The sequence below is a fragment of the Nomascus leucogenys genome, chromosome 20 (assembly GCF_006542625.1).
Source record: "Nomascus leucogenys isolate Asia chromosome 20, Asia_NLE_v1, whole genome shotgun sequence".
In the NCBI taxonomy this organism is placed as follows: domain Eukaryota; kingdom Metazoa; phylum Chordata; class Mammalia; order Primates; family Hylobatidae; genus Nomascus; species Nomascus leucogenys.
In genome coordinates, this window is record NC_044400.1 from 7,372,995 (window position 1) to 7,388,752 (window position 15,758).

The window sequence follows — 15,758 nt, forward strand, 5'->3', positions numbered from 1 at the left end:
GGTTTAAAATACAAGCATGCGAGTGTCTGCCATTTAGAGAAATCACCTGCTCACACAGTTCCGTGGAGAAGTGGAATGTTTTAATGTGTGTCATTCAGTACAACATGTGGACTGCATTAAGGCAGGTTATAGCAGGTCATGCCACGTGACACAGCTGAGCCACATATAATCGCAAGCAATACAACTTGCTCAATGCAACATAAATTTAAACAGGAGTAGGTTTTTTACCCTCAAAAAGAGGCAACAGCTGCTGTAGATAACAAAATGCCCACACTACCCCACACTGAGAGGGGTTTGTGCTTTGACATGATCTGAATTATATGTAGGTAGTTCAGTACATCTATATTTAGGGGCATCTCTAAATATGAACAATGGGTGTTTTGGTGCATAGAATACATTCTCTAAGTGGCACAAACCTCATGTTTTTTTAATAGTGCATTTTGTAATTTTCTCACTAGTGAATAAGAAGCATTTTAAAATACAGCCTTAAAAATTAGACAGTAGAGACAATTTTTGGCTTAGATAAACTGGCTTCTGAGCCAGTGGGCCAAATATTTAGTGTTCTTATTTAGACAAAAGATAAAATCCTCTGCAAGTACAGCACTGAGAAGGCCCAGAAGAAAGAAAACACCATTGAATTATGATGAAACAAGAAATCGGAGAAAGTAGAGAAATGTGCTGCTAAAATCAACAATGGTTAATTTCCAAGACAAGCCAGTACATATGGCATCACTGGCAAGCACAACAGTCCTGAAAACTTTAAGATGTTTGTTGGGTTGTTTGTTTGCTTACTCCTTCTTCCTTGAAATAGGGTGTCACATTATAACTTGAATTATCTTGACTTTGGATCCACTTCTGACATTTAGATCTAGCTTCTCATTAAAGCCTCAGAAGTGTTCCATGAGTAGGCAAAGAACAAGTCTCTTCAGATAACCCCACCCAGCTCTGGTCACTCCCACCATGACAGCACAAACCCGCCCAGGCAACGCTTACATACCCATCTCTGCATAGCTATAATTAACCACGCGCTAGCTCATAAATCTATTTGAAGTGTAAATGTCATATGATAAGAAGAACATGGGAATATTTTTACAATGTCTCTTTTGTATTCATCAATAAATACGAATCTGTTCCATCGAACTCAATTTTGGACAGTATAAAAACAAATGAAGTATCTCATTAAAGAGGAGAAACTTAAGCTTCAGAAGTCATTTTGGGGCTAGAGAAAGTGTAAGAAATCTCAATTCCATAGGACACAAACAATGAGTGTGTCTTAGAAATGAATTACATGTATTGACTGCTTACTATGTGTGAAGCACATTACCTGCCTGACCTAATGTGATCCATGAGAAAACTATAACAAAAAGAAAAGCCTTCAGGGGTTAAGAAATTTGGCTGAATTTACGTAGCCAGTGTATGGCAGAACAAGAATTCAAAGCTAGATCTCACTGGTAACACAGCCACATCTTTCAACCAAATACCTATCCTTTAAACTGGTTTCACCTAACCTCACCCACATTGAGTTCAGGCTAAACATATTTTCCCTGGCACTCATATTTGGTCCACTGGTTCTTTTTAAGTCAACCTATGATATCTCCACAAATAAACCGAAAACTTCTTATGGACAAAGACTTTATAAATTATTTCTTTTTAACTTTTACGTGACTACTTATATGTTTGATACCAAGTAGATACACAATGTTTGCTGAATTTAAATGTGTTCTCACCCACGGCTACATAATCGTTAGCCCCATCTTCTCCACTCAGCTCTGACAATAACAGAAAGGCAGGTGGGGTTCCTGAAAACAGGACTAGACTTGCAAAAGACCTGAGTTTTGCATCCAGCTTTGCCTCACTTTGGTTGTGTGCCATTGCAAAATTCATTAGCTTATTCTTTCAATTTCCTTATCTGTGAAATTGACATATATAAAATCTATTTCATAAAGATAAAATAGTGTCATATTTTCCTTCAGATCTTTTCATACTCTACAAAAAAGGAAGGAGAGTTTAACTGACAAAACTCCCAACTATCTGCTATGGATATCAGTTAAATTTTCCTAGAGTTAGGTATCATTCAGTCATTCAAAGGACATCTCTTTTGTGCAGGCATTCTTCTGGGGAATGACCAGACAGTGATGAGCAAAAACAGACTCAGTCTCTGCTCTTCCCAGGATTCATGATCTACAGTAAAGCCAGATGTTACAGCTGAAATCATTCAATTTTAACACTTTCATTTTTAAAATATACCTACAATTTCCATTTTTATTAGGGGAACTTTCAAGAGTCAATTTACTATCCATTAGATCTGTTATCCTAGTAATTGAAATTTCTTATAAAGTAACAAAAGTTATACATGACACTAGAAGTATAGCTACCCACACATTTCTGAAATATTACTGGTTATGAGTAGAACACTCAGGAATTACAGGGACTCTCATAAAATCACATGGATTTTTTTCAATGTGAAAGTGTTGTGTTCAAAGTCTCCCAGTATAAGTGTAATACTGCAATTCATGTCCTAATTCAATGAGATGAACTATCAGACCAACGTGGCAATACAGCTTTAGCCATCACCACTGTACTATTTGAGATAAGATGAAAACAAAAAGCAACATTCCAACACTCACATATTGATTTTTGATATATTAAATATTCTGGAGGACTAAATTCTCAATATAAAAAATTATATGACATTTTATGATCATTATTGGCAGAATTCATCACATAAAAGATGACAGTTATACCAACAGGTCTTTTAAACCTGGTGTCATCTTTGAAAATGTGTTTGTGTTAAAAGACATTTCCAGTCTGTGGGATTACACTTTTATTTACTTTTATTTCTCACAAAAAGATGTGACACGTTTAATGTTAATAATTCCTAACAACCAATTAACAGAAATGTGAAGAACAGATTTTTCATAAGAAAGGAGTTGTTTGCAATGGATTTTAACAAATTCCCCGGCTGGCTAAAGATATATCATGCTGGGCAATGGAGTAGGTAAAACCTTTCCATGGCAAACTTTCAAGGATCCATCGTTTATGGCCACACTCCCTGTCCTCTCTTGTCTTCTTTTAAAATGACAGTCGTGTATGGATGAGGCACATGTTTCTTCTGCCAGTGCCTGCTCAAGCAGACAGTTTACTAATTTGTAGCTCAGTAAACCTTTCACTGCACTGAGCACCTTGAGGTTAGCACATCTCTAATCATTATTTGATAACAGAAATCTGCAAGCATCACATCCCTGGTAACAAGAACATTGTATCTTAGCAACCAGCCTTGATATTCAAACAATTTCATTAAAGCGTAGCACCTCTTAGCAGGTGGGTGAGTGCGGGTGTTGATAAACATTTATAACATGATCAGCCATTGTGTTTGCCAACACTATAATCAGCATGACAAATTTATGAATTTGTTTACAAGCTCCTAGATAGCCAATCTATGTAGGTAAACGACATTTCAGACTGGTTAGGAGATCCAAATATCAGATCCTTATTTTAAATGGAGAGTTTCTTTAGAAACCTATCAATTTAAAAGACTGCCAACCTGCTCTCAGTACAGAGACATCATATTTCCACTGTGGTCTAATCTTCAAACTGTAGAGTTGAATTTAAATGCTTCAGGAGCAAAATCTGAGTGGGAACTTCAGCTACATTGAGATAAGAATCACATTATAAGGTTGATTTTTTTTCTTCAGATGGATAGAGCCAGATGATATGCCTTTCATGCCCACTGATCTATTGCATCAATGACTTAAAGGAAACAAATGTGATAAAACTCCCCTTTCTAAAAAGAAGAAAATTTTTCAGTAAATACTACAAATTTTAAAATGTAGTATAAATGTGTTTTATGGACATTCATTTTTAGGAATTATTGAACTGTCACCATTGTGAATTGGCCCAGACATGAACAGCCTTTTCTCATCTATTTACTTCAATCTAATACTTACCTATAGTGTTTATAAATTTGTCTGGAATTTAACATTTCACCTTAGAGAGAGTTTAACCTTTTTCCTAGTGAATGATCAGGAATATATGTATAATTTTTAAACCCCCACCAACTCCATGTTCTTCAACATTGAAAAGTCTTCCAATCTGGAAAGTACTAACAGGGCACATCTCTTTCTTAATTATATAACACAGCTTCTAATATGACTATAAGATAGCAAACCTGTGATTGTTCAAGTGTTACCAAGTATAAAAGTTCACTGAGGCATGCACTGGCAAATAGGTAGACGAAAAACAAGGACTTTTATACTTTCTGAAGTTTGAACCTTGAACCTACAGCACATGGTTACAACAGGGCCCCTGGGCTCCTCATCCCTGAACAAGCTATTAATCTACCTGAAATAGGTGAACTTCAGTGAAGCATTATCAAATAGGTAACAAGCTTCCTTTCAAATTAAAACCAGCCATGATGAAAAACAAGTTTGTTGACCTAGCTTGTTCACCATGAACCATGACACGTCAGTTAATAACTACCACCTGGGCAACTCCAAGCTTCAGCAACTAGCATTGCAATGTTAGAAAGGTTCAGAGACAACAATATAGATTACAGCCTGAAAGACCAACTGCTCTATATGGCAGATAGTGTTGGGAAAAAAAAAAAACCTTCAGGGAGAAAGAAAAACACTTCAAAAGTTGCAGTCAGAAAAAGGATCATGATCTGTGGGTACCCTAAAGCAAAGACAACAAAAATACTCTGCATTTGTGTGTATGATTCCAGGTGGGGTGAGGGACAGGATGAGGAGGTGTGAGAGGGAGACTGGGGCAGTACTTGCCATATACTACACATTAGGTTAACTGTTATAACAATTATTCTTCCTGGTTTCCTGAAGCTTCCCAATATCTATTTCTTGTATTTTGACCACATGTATAGAAACTCTTTTTGTCTGAAGGAGAAAATAATTCTGCTTCTGAGGTGGGGTGGGGAGAAGGGTGCAATGCCTGAAACAGGGACATAGTTGGAATTGGTATTTACATTTTTGGGAAAGTCTTTAAACCTCTGTATCTATGAAAGTACTATTAACTTATCAATTACTTATTAATATCAGCTCATTATTGTCTTAATCTAACTTTTAAAAAATTAGTCCCTTCTAAGAATTTTAAACTTTGTTTTCTATGTGAAGTTTGGGGCAAGAACCAGTATGTTTGTGAATGTGTAAGACTGTGTGTGTGTGTGTGTGTGTGTGTGTGTGTGTGTGACAGAGAGAGAGAGAATGTTATTATTTTTTACTTACTGAAGTGGGTAATTCTACATCCTATTTCTATGAGAGAGCTATCAAAATTAACTGCTTCAGTGTTTGACGGGCTACTTCCTAAACTGTTGAACTGTGGTCATTGAAATGCTGGATTTCTGAAAATACATAATAGACCATAACTAATGCAACTGTTGCAGAAGAAAGATTTCTTCTGCACTATTTTGCCTTCTGAGCTGTGTCTGTATATTATGGATTATCTTCCAGTTAAACAAAAAAAATGTAAATAAATAAACACCTCTTTCCACAATACCACTGGCTTATAAAGATTCTTTAGAGCAGCCTCCCCTTGCCTGCGCTTGACAGGTAAAGAAAGGCCTGGTGCACATCTCAGAGACCCATCTCAGAGAGGCAGCTACTGCTAGAGTCAGGCACTAGCGGCAAGACCAAACCTTGAGTTTTATCTAACCAATGCCAGGTGGTATAGACTCTATTTATAGAATTCATGGGACTTGACTACGAATAATTTTTTACTCAGGCTATTCATACCTAAAGTTTCTGCCAAAATATTCTGAAGAAAAAAAGATGGTTTACATCACTAGTAATCTAAAATTTCAGCTATAGTCTGAGAAAGAAAACAGGTAAGAACTGTCACCAGCATAAACCAATGCTGTTGTGATTCTGCACAAGAAGCCACCTCTCCAACAAGCCCTTGGGTGTTTTGCTGTTAGAAAATTGTAAGGATTGAAAATTCCCCAGAGTCTACAGGGCTTGGTATTTGCGTAGTACTTTTCATCTGAAGGTATCAAGGTGCAGGATAAATATTAACTCACAAATCCTGTCAGGTTTGCTGATGTGTGGGTTTGAAAACTCCAACTTTGAGTCAGAATTCCTCCCTAATTCCATTTTACTCCATTCCCAGGATAAGAATAAGATTTACTTTTCCACAAAAGTTTGAATATAAATAAAAAACTGAAACACTCATGGAACTGAATCTTCTAACCCTCTTTCTTTCACTCATAATCCATTCTATTCTTTAGATTGAAAAAAGTTTAAATTAAAAACACATTAATGCTTATCTGGCAGCATCAAAAAAAGATCTATTTCTTTAAAAAATAAACCCTCTATCACATTTTAAAAATAATTTGTATAGAAGTGTTTTAAGACTATACAGTAAATGTCCTAGTTCCCAAAATAGGAATAAATCATAGACAGGTTTAGCCTGTCTTAATTATTCTAGAACACTATTATGGCCATTAATGATTGAACTGTATTGTAATATAGCCCCGATATATAGCCAGCCATTTGCCTCCAGAGCAAATACTTAAGATTACAATTTCTTTTTCCATTTTTGTGTCTTTTTGCAGGCTTTTCAAAAAATCTTCTCCCTTCCCAGAAGCTGCCATGTTACTCATAAAGCAAGCTATTCTAAAAGCAATCTTTATTCTCTTCCAACTTGTTGCTTCTACAATAATGTTAGCCAGGAAACCAGATACCCAAGCTGGAAAACTAAACTCTTAATGAGTGAAGGTCTATGGTTGCTGTCAATGAATGATGTACGTAAGTCTATTACATGCATGAGACATATGCATTGTAGCTGCTTCCTCATTTATGACAATCTTCTGATTATATTTGATCCACATCCCGGGATAAGTGAGCTGTTAGCATAGTGAAAAATACACAGGTGATAGGACAATCTGTATCTCTATCATGGGCATTTGAAATAATTAGCTGGTAAGGGGACTGGCCATAGAATAATATATTTAAGGTAAATTTAAGGATATGACACTCAGAAAAAAAAGGAAAAAGAGCTGCTGGATATTTTTCTCTTTATCTTTGCAATGCTAGTTTGTTTGTTTGTTTGTTTTTCCAGAAGGGAATCATTCTAAAATCTTAATTTCCACCTGGATTTTCTCTATAGTCATTGATCATTAGAGAGGCAGGATCAGACCAAAAAATGCTGTTGTTTCACAAGTTTTATTTGGTTTGCTTTTCCAAATTAAGTTGTCCCTATATTAGCAACCAGTACAATCAAGCTGGGGCTACAGAGAATCAAGTGAAAGACAAAGTACAATGCAAGAAAAGACGCTAAATCAGAGTGATAAGTTCCTACTGATATCTAAGGATATGTGCAACACAGTAAGAAAAATGGATGAAAATCTTGTAGAGAGAAAAGTCTTGTGCATAATATTCACAACTGAGTACCTGAAATAAACAGTACAGGCAACATTGGTTGGCAGGTCACAGCTTGTGCCAGGATGAATAACAGTGCAATCAGTGTTCCAGCAGCTACCTATTGCTGATCAGGGAGAGCACCCGGATCTCACTAAATACCTTCCCTGCAGTAAAATCCTTAAGAGGTTTCTCACAGAGGTACCAATTAGGCTTCATTGTGAACACTTTCTTTTAATAAAACCAGATACGTTTTTGAATTTGCCAAAACCGAATATGTTTTTTGAATTTACAAAACAAATTTTTACTCTTACAGAGCACCCATTTCTCCCAAGTACCTCAATGGTTCCCAAAGGACAGTAAGAATCACCTGGAGGGTTGGAGGGGTTATGGGGTAGACTTTACATCATGGATTACACTTTACAGTTATTCCTATGCTGCATCACATAATCCTTAAGATTGCAAACGAGTTTACAGTCAAGAAACATATAAAATAATATTGTGCAACTTTTCGTACATAGGCCTCTAGACCATTAGTAAAAGACAACCATGACCCAATCAGAACTAAAACCTTACACACTTAATGACACTGCTGTAACTAAACCACCAGGTAAGTCACTACCTAAATGGTTGCCATTCATGGATGAGGTCTCCTGGGTGCTTGTTAGAAATCCAGCATCTCAGAGCCCACCCCAGACCTACTGGCTTAATATCTGCATTTTAACAAGACCCCCAGATCAGTCTTATGAACACTAAAATTTGAGAAGCACTGAACTTAGAAAAAAGGAAGGAAGGGAGGGAAGGAGGGCAGGAGAAGGGAAGGAAGAAAGAGAATATAGAGTGGTTTTCCCTGCACTCTTCTAAGAGCTTATATGCATTTATGCAATTAACCCCCACAATAAATTCAATGAGGTAGGTATAAAGACCACAAGTGTAAACATATGAATTGAAACCTAGTTTCTCTAACACATGAAGATGTTTAAATGGTATTTATGAGTGGAAATTGTTTTCCTTTTTGACACTCCCTAGTAGGCCCTAGCGGTTCTTTAGGAAATCTCTGCGGGCAGCCATGGTAACTTTGGTCTGTAACCTCTTTTTATAACCTTCTATTCTTGGCAAAGAAGCAGTTGACACAGAAATCAAGCCAGATGTTCATCCTGGAATTATGGCATGGGGCGGAGGGTAGGGAAGAGGGTGAAGGAGTATCTTTTGGGGAGATTGCAGCTCTAACAAGAGCAGACAAATTTTCCCCCTCAGCTTTTCTTTCCTCCCAAAGTATGTCTTACCTTAAATTTGGGAATATCCTAAGGAAAAGCTAATATTATATATATTATTTGCATTACTAAGAATATTGAATAACTAGACAGGGAGATGTTTTGGTCTGTTATTCTTGGTGATGGTTCAAGATTAAAATAATTTTATTAATAAAATAAAAATAACCTTTGTGACTCTATCATGAGAGAGCAAGCAAGAGGGAGGAGGAAAGAGAGGGGGAGGGAGAAAGGAAAACGGGGTGAGAGGGAGGCAGGAAAGAAGGAAAAAAAGAGAAAATTCCAAATCAGATGGACTTTAAAATCCTTACTTTGTAAAACTGTAAAAAGCCATCACCTTTAAGGAGTGAATGAAAGAAAAAAAATCTGCTTTGCTTATTGTTTCTATGTTCATCTAGAGCATAGAATATTGCATATCCTGTGATAGGACAGAATTCTAATGAAACTAAAATAGTCCCTTGGACACAGACCTCGCTTGTAGTTCGTTTTCTTTTATTTGACATAAGTCATATGCTATGGAATGTATTCAGTTAAAACAATGACCAGTATCTGTTCTTTAATCCCACTGCATAATAATTACTAACAGAAAGTATATTTTGTTCCCTAGAATATAAATACTAAAAGTCCCTCCATTATTAGGACTGACACTATGGATATGACATATTCTTTTTTTTTTTTTTACCATTTACCTCTGTAACACTGAGATTCATTTTAGAATGCCTGAGAGGATTGTCAGAGTACTTTGATTGATAAATTACAAAAGGTACAAACACTCCGCAATTTTCTCAATTATCCTCAAGTTACCATTTATATTATAAACATTTTATCTATTGCTATAAAGCAATCATGAAGTATGTGTAGAAACATTCAACAACAAATGGCTTACATTTTTATGTCTTATGGTAATCTTCACATTAAGAGAATATTCTGTGTATCATTATAATTCCTAAATTTGAAGCAGAAAACCTCCACTGTGATTTCCATTTTGTGCCCAAGTTTCACATTAAATTCTAAGCATCAGCCATGATTACTGCTGACATCTTCATATCAATGAGTCTCTGAGATTGTATGCAAAGTCCTGAAAACTTCACCCAGGGTGTCAGCAAATTAGGCAAGCCTGGTTTTCCTCTGTGTTTACTAACTGAAGCACAGTCTCTGAACTTACAAGTACATGGCTGGCTAGGCAGTCATGCCCAGTTTTCACAGTTTATTATTCCTTTTAATGGCTCTCTTTTCATCCCAATGAAATACTGTTTCTTAATTTCACGTAAATATCCTTTACCTGGGAAAGTGGAAGAAAAACGGTAACACTTGTTTCTAATTAATTTCTTACTTTTCCCTCAGTGAAGTGTATCTAAAGAAGCAAAACTTACTGAATCAAGTTTAATGACATAATAAATTCTTTCTTTCCGACAATGCTATGGCTTAATTCACTAGTGCACTTTAAGCTTTTGCCTTTAGCGACTGATGGGTCATTAGTCTGTATGTAATCCAGCAATCGGACTCCTTGGAGTCTAAACTCAATCAGCAAGCACCAAATCAGTAGTTTCTGAAATATGACTGGTAGGTCAAGTGTCCCCAAAAAGAGTGCCCGGGGCATCCCAGATAGAGAATAGGGCATGACAAGCAACAAACTAGGACAGAATTTGATGCTGGCATTCACTAAAGACTTCATTCATTCTAACTCACTAAACAACTATTCTTCAAATGATTTGACCTCCACTTTTGATGTTTTCTAGCAATAGGTCATGCAATAAAATTGGATGGTATGTGCCAATAGCTTTAACATACATGTCATCAAGTTGAACATATTCTAATCACATTTTTGCCCCAAGAACCTTTGCCTAATATCAGGAAAATGGGCCATGGAATTGCTATCAGTCATCCTAGACCAAAACAGGCTAATTACTGCACATTAATCCCACATATGAAATGTGCTCTCTGCTGGGTCAAATTTGTCTTCTTTCTTTGACAGCATCTTCTATTGCTGAAAAATACAAATAGAGATACTAGCAATATTTTCCCTGGATTTCACATAAGATTTGGGAAAACCAATTCTACTCTACCTTCGATGGCTAAAATAGCCAACCTATCAAATCTACTTAGTTCTGCTATAGTGCTTCATTCATTCATTCATTTATTCATTCAGATGATTCTAGATACTGGAAATAGAGATAAAAGTTGCAGTCACTACCATCAGGATTAAACAACTAATTTTAGATAAGTGATATGATGGTATACTTTAGCCTGCCTCATCATCATCATTCTCATCATCTTATCTTTTAAAATAATTTAACATAAAACACACAAGACAACACTAGATATAATTCAGATCTGACATTATGCATAGAGAAATACAGAAAAAAAAAATCCTCCCCCCACCTTCTAAAACAGGATTTTCAATGTTCTATAAAAAACACTTTGTCTCACTTCATCATGGTGTCATCTTCCTAGAGGAACTTGGTAGAAAGACTAGACCCAAGAGTTGAATTGAATCATTTTCTTTAGAAACTTAAGAGCCAGCATCTAAAATTGCCGGTTGGCCATGGTCCCTGTGAGCAGATGGAGGAGCAACAAGGGCCATGGTAGCAGGAACAGACACAGAGAATTTGGATTCTGAAAGGAAGGTGACCGTGAGAGCATGAGAAGGGAGGAGAGAGAAAACAGGGAGCTTGAAAGAGAAGTGAGTAGAGTTAGAAGCACGAGGACAGAGGAAGCAAGAAAGGAAGAGCAAAAGGAGAAGAGAAATTGAAGAGTGGGTGGGAGGAAGAACAAGTGAGAAGCGCATTAAACTACAGCACATATGCCTAAACCCATGAAATTAACATATTGAAAATAATCCAGTACTTCCTTATACAGAAAACAGTGGTTGGATCAAGTTGCAGGGCCTTGTAGATGAGGAAGCCAAGAGACACACTGCAATAGGCAGCCTCTAAAATGGCTCCCAGGACACCCTGGCTCCTGGTATGCATGTCCATGTGTAATACCCTCCCATTGAGTGTGGGCTGGACCTAGTGACTCACTTCTTACCAAGAGAATACAGCAAAATTGATGGGCTCTCACTTCCAAGATCAAGTAACAAAAACGCTTTGAATTCCACCTTACCTTTTCTTTCTTTCCTTCACCTGCTCACTCTGTAGAATGTCAGCTGCCATACTGTGAGCTGTCCTATGGAAGGAGTCACATGCCAGGGAACTGAGGAAGGCCTCTGGCCAGTAACCAGTGAGGAAATGGAGCCTGCAGTCCAAAAGCTCCCAAGGAATCAAATCCTTCTAACAACTGACTGACTGGGCTAGAAGCTAGTCTCTCCTCAGCTAAGGCTTTAAATGAGACCACAACCCTGGCCAACACCTTGATTGTACGTGTTTGAGAGTCCTTGAGATAGAGGCACTTAAACTACCTATTGATTCTGGACCCACATAAATTATGAGATAATAAGTGCTTGTTGTCTTAAACTGCTAAGTTTTAAGATAATTTGTTATGTAACAATGGATAACTAATACATACATTTAATAGGAAAATGACAACTTTGACCAAGATTAAGTCTAGGTCAGTAGGTATATCACAAGTGCAACCCTAATAGGCTTAATAACAGAATTATGAAAACTCCATCTATGATAAAGGTAAGAATTTGGTTTAAATTAATCAGCAAATCTTCCCTCATATTTCTCACAGAAACCTGGGTTTGAGCACCAACTACGGGCTAGGTACTTAATAACTGTGAGACATGGTCAAGCCATTTAACCTTTCTGGGACAAAATCTTGATATGTGGAAAATGCAGCTAATAAGTATACCTGTTTGTCATTATTGTCATGAGAATGACTCAGGGTCATGAAATTGAAACTTACTTTGGAAACTATAAAACCAGTCAAAATGTAAGTAATAAGGAGACTGCTGCAGTTCCACTCATGGATTTTCTCCAGGCTAATAACATTTTAATTATTTGCAACTCCTCAAAAAGTATTCCCTTTCTAATGAGGCAAAAGATAATATCTCTTTAGTTCTTAAGTTTTGCTATGAAATATCTTAAGTTTTTGTGCCGTTTTTGCCAAATCTAATGCTTTGGATCAATACCAGTTCCATCTTTGGTCACTTCATGTATATTAAGATTTAGCCAAATAATTCCAAGGTTTTCTTTTTAATTTAAAAAAAAATATATGTCTTGGGTGAGATTCCTTAGAAACAGGGCCTGAGGTAAAAATTTTGGTTCAAGTGATTTACTGAGGGAGTGTTGTAAGGAGAAGGGGAGGAGATGAGAGGGAAAGAATGCTGACCAAGTGTGGGCTCAGCTGGAGGCTAGCATCAGTTGATCTGGAAGTTCTGGAGCACAAATCACACCACAGCATTAGGTCTACCTTGAGGTAAAGAGGCTGGCATTTTGTCAGCTCCCCCCTAGCTTGACCCCTATCCCTGTCAGTCATTGGCCAGAGGACAAGTCTCCAGGGAAGAAGGCAGCTATGAGGTCACCAGCCACACTCAAAGCAGCTTGGGCAGGAGGCAGGGGGGAAGCAAGTACCAGCCACTGAAGTGTACCTAAGCAGGGTAACAATAGCATCTCCTACAGGGGATATATTTCTTGCCTTTTTTATGGTATTTTCTCATCATTTTTGCAAATAGGTCTTGTTATGCTAAATAGTTCTAGCATTTTATACCAGCTGTGTTAAATGAGACAGTAGAAAGAGCAACAGTGTGGAAAAAGAAAGATTTGTCTCTAATCAGAGTTGTGCAGCTTAATTCAAGTCAGACAACAAATGAAAGGGGGTCACTGGGAGACTTTTTCGCTCCTAAAATATAGCCATTAAGAAATATACACCAGAGGTACCTAGGTAAAGCTGAGGCACTCAAGGCACCTGGGGAGTAGCAGTTCCTCAGGAAGCCCAAGTGGGAGAAGGGTAGGGGGAGCAGCCTGGGCAGAGGGGAAGGCGAGTGTGACAGAGCTGTCAACTCAGGTCCCAGAGAAAGGCAAAGGTAACAGAAGTCACGCCCATGCCCGAGAGAGAATGAGAAGGGAAGGAAGGGGAAGAAAAAGTGATACTTAGAACCCCGAGAGGAAGGATGAATACAAGAATCTACCCAAACAGTGTGCAATCATAGGCGTGTCCTAACTATCTCCTGATAAAGAATGCCTCTGATTTTTCCCACCAAACTTTTCTGTTTCTCATATCCAACATGGCCCACTTTTTTCCTTATAAATTGTTTACATTTGAAAAAGCTCAATAATGAAACAGAAGATGGTAAAACTTCTGTTTATTTGATGGTTATTACTAACACTTCAGCTGGAGCTTCCTGAAACATTATTGCTCTTGGTTGCATTGAGGGAGGGGTTGGTATTTGTCAAAAATTATATTTGACTTTAGTTGCCCAGAAGAAATTCTGAAGCTTCCAAATGCACGGGAGGCTTTACGGAGGTGCTCAGTGAGGAAGCGAAATCTGGAGTTTATACTATACAGAACGCACAGCCTTCCCTCCCCCAGCATGGATAGATGATCATTGCCAATCCTCATTTGTGTTTCTGACATTAATTAATTTTGGCTTTTTTAGTATATCTGAAAAAGGATTGGAGATTCTCATGAATAAAACACTACAGTGACAATACTATTTCAACCAGAATTCCGTCTCTTTCCATCATTCTCAAGCATAGATTACCACTTTTTAAAACTATTCCAACTAGGAAATGTTTATGTTTGATAAAACTAAAATGTAAACATGGGTTTAAGGTGCTTGCCTAGCTTGCTTTCCTATAACAAAATATCTGCTGTTTTTCAAAGTTATATTGAAACAGTATGTTAAATTCAGTTCCGACAGCATATAAAGATACTGGCTTTCCTAGACACATAAGCAAAGTCTTTTTTATGAGCTCATAAAGGCTAGACTTACGGAATATTTAAGTAGTGGATAATTCATAGAACAATACGATATCTTTAGTCACTCAGCTAACATAGAGGGCAACCACAATTTATTCTTCTTAGATCTTCCTCTTATGTTTTATATTCTTAGGAGGTGAAAGGTATTTAGAAAAGACCTAAATACATTTTTTTATTATTATTGAACTACCAAAGATGTGCTCTCTTTGGGACTCCCTCCACTTCCTCATTCTGTGTATGTTAACCCACTTCAGAGACCATGGTGAAATGAACCCAAAACACCAACTTACTATTTGCATTATAAATGGAGACACAAAAGAATATTTTAAAACTTTTGGTTGATCTGGCATATCAAAGATTTCTTTCTAAGCTTACTTCAGTGAGTGCATTGAAGTAAACTGAAAGCAATAGCTTAAAAGTGGCTTTAAAAAGTCATAAAAAAAAAAAAAACCCGGCTATTTCCATGGAAATTTTCAGTTTACTCTCCGACCCCCCTTTCAGAATCGCTTCTTTCTTACCCTCTTTATTTGCAGGACTCAACAAGGAGGAACTCTGGAGTTTTCTGAATTCAAGTGTTAAGCTAGTTCTCACTGGAGTGCAATCCATTTTCCTTGCCTTGTCAAATTTGCACTCAAACTTCCAGCAAGCAGCCTGACTTTCCTTTTTCCCCCCTCCTTGAGCTAATTACCAACACTGCAGCTTGGACTCTAACCAAGCACTCCGCCATGTCGGCCGTTTTCCTCTGCTTTATAAAGTTAGCAGGAAAGTTACAAATCAATAGAGTGCTTACCTGAGAGTTCATAGAAGTGAGGCTGATGAAATTTAAACAAGCCGCCAGATCTCAACAATCGATACAGCTTTTCTTAACTTCCCTTTCGACCTTCATACGTCTGCTGTTTTTATTTTCCGTTTTCAAGATGGAGGCCAGGGTCTTCCTAAGAATCATGGGAAACTTGAAATGGGCCACAGGTGAATGGCATTTCAAAGCTATTAAATAACCACTGAATACGGGCTCCTGCGAATTGAGCCTGGGAACAGGCTCAGGTTGCCACTTTACTAGCAACGCCTGTGTAAGAACCGGGATACCTTTTTAGCATTAGCTGGGGGGAGTTAAGAACTCTTCATGAAATCAGAGGATTAAAAAGTGTAGGCCAGACGCCGTGGCTCACGCCAATAATCTCAACACTTTGAGAGGCCGAGGCCAGCAGATTATTTGAGGTCAGGAGTTTGAGACAAGCCTGGCCAACATGGTGAA

General features: G+C 37.5%; 1 long non-coding RNA gene across 1 annotated transcript in view; it reads right to left on the reverse strand.

Annotated features, from left to right (window-relative positions):
- The window catches only part of LOC115831888, a 409,045-nt gene extending 393,623 nt beyond the window's left edge, over positions 1 to 15,422 (reverse strand). Inside the window, exon 1 of the long non-coding RNA XR_004027376.1 lies at positions 15,294 to 15,422. This is a non-coding gene — a long non-coding RNA (uncharacterized LOC115831888). The remainder of the gene's footprint in view (positions 1 to 15,293) is intronic.
- Between the last annotated feature and the right edge of the window lie 336 nt (positions 15,423 to 15,758).